Source organism: Oratosquilla oratoria, chromosome 7 (assembly GCF_046742065.1).
Source record: "Oratosquilla oratoria isolate Oo_2021 chromosome 7, ASM4674206v1, whole genome shotgun sequence".
NCBI lineage: Eukaryota > Metazoa > Arthropoda > Malacostraca > Stomatopoda > Squillidae > Oratosquilla > Oratosquilla oratoria.
In genome coordinates this window covers 36273554-36277519 of record NC_134783.1, presented here as the reverse complement: position 1 = coordinate 36277519, position 3966 = coordinate 36273554, and positions in this window count along the sequence as shown.

Below are 3966 nucleotides of genomic sequence, written 5' to 3'. Positions count from 1 at the left end.
AGGGAAAAGAATGGAAAGAAGGGAAGGGAAGGGAAAACGCGACGTTGATCAGATCCGGGCACCCAGACACAGCACCAGAACCGGATCCCTAATAAGATCACCGAAATCTTCTTCGGAAAGATGACATTAAAAAAGAAAAAAAAAAAAAAATTAAAAATAGATAAATATAGATAAATAAATAAAATTAAATAAATAAAAACTCCCACCGCAGACGGAAGAAGTAGAGAGAGCACAGTTACATAAACAAAATAAATAGATAAATAAATAGATGAATAAATGCAGACATATAAAGAGAAGGAAAACTTTGGTTACGACAGACCATCCACCAAAATTTTCCCAAATTTTGGATAGCTCCATCCACCCTTTCTTTTTCTTTTTTTTTTCTTTTTTTCTAAAATCCGGACATAATGAGAATATGCTAACCACGGCTTCCTACACCACTGACGCGAGAAAAAAAAGAGGTAAAAAAAATAAAAAAATAAATAAAACTACAAATTGGATATGATTCTCTTGATTTCAGGGACACAGATTTCATTCCAAATTAATTTATGTGAATGTGATACTCAATCACTCAACTCCACCGCAGCAGCCGCGATTTAAAGAGAACAGTCCCGTCCCGTCGTGACGCACGCGCACACGCACACGCACGCTCATACGCACACGGGCACACTACCACACACACACACGGTGGCGGATTGGTAAAGCACTGGCCTCACAAGCCAGAGAACCGGGGTTCGATTCCCCGGTCGGGCGGAGATAAGTTGGGTTTGTCTCCTTTCACGTGTAGCCCCTGTTCACCTAGCAGCGAGTAGGTGCGGGACGTTAGTCAAGGAGCTGTGACCTTGCTGTCCCGGTGTGAGGTGTGTGAGTGGTCTCAGACCTACCCAGAGATCGGCTAATAAGGAGCTCTGAGCTCACTGCCGTAGGGTGGTGTCTGGCTGTCTCGAGAGAGACTGCAGCAGATCCGAGGTGAATACACACACACACACACACACACACACACACACACACACACACACATACACAAACACATACGGACTTCATGAGGGATAAGAGGAGAGAGGAGGTATAGAGGAGGGAGGGAGAAGGAAGACAGGAGAGAGGGAAGAGGGAGAGGAGACAAAGGAGAGAAAGAGTTAGAGAAAGAGAGAGAGAGAGAGAGAGAGAGAGAGAGAGAGAGAGAGAGAGAGAGAGAGAGAGAGAGAGAGAGAGAGAGAGAGAGAGAGAGAGAGAGAGAAAGAGAGAGAGAGAGAGAGGGGGAGAGAGAGGAGAGAGAAAGAGAGGGAACGAGAAAAAGAGAGGGAACGAGAAAAAGAGAGGGAACGAGAAAAAGAGAGAAAGAGAGGGAGAGAAAGAGAGAGAGATAGAGAGAGAGAGTGAGAGAGAGAGAGAGAGAGAGAGAGAGAGAGAGAGAGAGAGAGAGAGAGAGAGAGAGAAGGCTGGGCTGAAATACGCACCCAAAGTCTTAGGACTTTGGGTGGGGGGGGAGGAGAGCTCAGCTGCTAATGAAGTGAACACGCAGAGGGAAACACTGCGGAAGGGCCCCGTGCCAAGACTCTGCGGGAGAGCCTCCTCTCCCACCCCCTGCTCTAATAAAATCACTCGTCTCCAGATGTGATCAGAAGCTGTCGCCAGGTTTTACAGTGAAGGAGTTTCCCCTCCCCTTTTGTGTGAATAAAATCACCTGGCGGCAGACTAGGGAGAAGGGAGAGGTGCCAACAGGTACGTAAGGGAGTTGAAAACCATCCACCCTTCAATTTGGTGAAGTATTTGATTGATTTGTTTCAAGTTAAGATGAGTTGAATTTCGGGTAATTAAAAGACTATATTTCTCTCTCTTCTCCCCAACCCTCCTTTCTTTCTTTCCTTCTTTTCTTCCTTCTCTGTCCTTTCTTCTTTCTTTCTATGTCCTTTCTTCCTTCCTTCTTCCCTTCCTTCCTTCCTACCATATCATCGCCCTCCTAACTCTCCTCTCCCCACCTTCCTCTCTTTCCTTCCTTCTCTGTCCTTCCTTCTCTGTCCTTCCTTCCTTCCTTCCTTCTTTCTTTCCTTTCTTCTCTCTTTCCGCCTTCCTAATTACCTCTTGCTTTTTTATTCCATACTTCTTTATCCTCCTCTTCCTCTTTCTACTACTTCTACCTCTCCTCTTGCTAACCATATCCTCCTCATCCTCCTTTTCCTCCTCCTTTTCTCCTTCGCCTCCTATTTATCCTCCTCCATATCAGCTTCATCTTCTTCCTCCTCCTCCTCCTCATGCTCTTTTTCGTCTACCATATCAATCTTCTCCTCTTCTTCCTCCTCCTTCTACTCCTCTTTCTCCTCATCTACCATGACAATCTTCTCTTCTTCCTCTTCCTCCTCCTCCTCCTCTTCCTTCTCCAGCCTAAGAGTGACTTCCGACTTTGTCCCCGAGTGTCGATGATAACGGGAGATTTAGATCTTTGGGGGTGCCAATGGCAGGGCACCCCCTCCTCCCTCCTCCCTCCTCCCTCCTCCTCCTTCTCTTTCCCTTCCTCCTCTCTCCACCTCCTCCTCCTACTCCTCCCGCCTCCTTCCCCAGCCTCCTAATTTTCCTCCCACTTTTTTGCCTTCATTTCCTTCTCCTCCTCTTCCTCCTTCTCCTCCTCTTCCTCCTTTTTTTTTACTTCCTTCTCTCTCCTCCTTTCTGTCCTCCTCCCTTCTCCTCCTATTCCTCTTCTGTGTCCTTGTTCTCGCCCTCCTATTTCTCAACCTCTTCCCCCTCATTACTCTACTCGTTCTCCTCCTCCTCCTCCTACTCCTATTCATCCTTTCTTTCTTCCTTCTCCTTCTCTTCCTTTTCCTATTCCTTCGTTCTTCCTTCCTCTTCGTCCTTCTCTTCCTCCTTTCTTCCTCCCCCTCCTCGTTCCCTTTCACCTCCCCCTCCACTAGTCCTCCTTCTTCTCTTCCTCTTCCTATTCCTTCGTCCTTCCTTCCTCTTCGTCCTCCTCTTCCTCCTTCCTTTTTTCTTCCTCCCCCTTTCCGTCCCCCTCCACCACCCCCTCCACTCCTCTTCCTCCTCGTCCTCCTCTCCGTCCCCCTCCACCATCCCCTCCACTCCTCCTCTTCCTCCTCCTCCTCCTCTTCCCTCTGCTTCTGGAGATGTTGCCATACAAATGAGCTTCGCTTTTCCCAGACTCGCTCCAGCGGAGATCGACTCGACAGCGGCCACCGCCACCGCCACCGCCACCGCCACCGCCTCTCCAGGTCTCCTCCAAACCCCCCCCCCATCCCACCCTCGACCCTATCTCTTTCCAAATAACAAGAGACACACAGACGGACAGACACACAGACAGACGGACAGACGAAGGCTTGGAAACAGATACGAAGAGGTTCTTGACTCAATCTTGAGGCGACCAGGCACCCCTCAGGAGGAGGAGGAGGAGGAAGAGGAGAAAAGGAGAAGGCATAAGAAAATGAATAGGAGGAGCAGGGGGAGGAGGAGGAGAAGGAAGTAGAAGAGGAAGAAGAAGAATAAGAAGAGAAAGAAAAAGAGTAGTAGTAGTAGTAGTAGTAGTAGTAGTAGTAGTAGTAGTAGTAGTAGTAGTAGTAGTAGTAGGAGGAGGAGGAAGAGGGAGAGGGAAAATAGGATGCTAATGATAAGGAGGAGGAGGAGCTAAGGTAAAATAGGAGGAGGAGGAGGAGGAGGAGGATAGGGAGGGGAAGAGGAAGAGGATGAAGAAGAGGAAGAGGAAGAGAAGGAGGAGGTTGAGAAAGCAGTTGTTTGAAGCATACCCAGATCTAGTATCCTCATGTCATCGAAAAGTCCAACGGTTCTGTGACGTCACGTCGACGCCCAAGACATTTCAAAATAATATCGACATTTCTGTTTACCTTATGGGACGTTGCATATTTTTTTTCATACCTTTCACATATTCTCGTTAATTACGAGGCATTTTGAAGAAAAATATGGACTCTTGGACTCATAATCCTCTTTCAAATGAGTCTG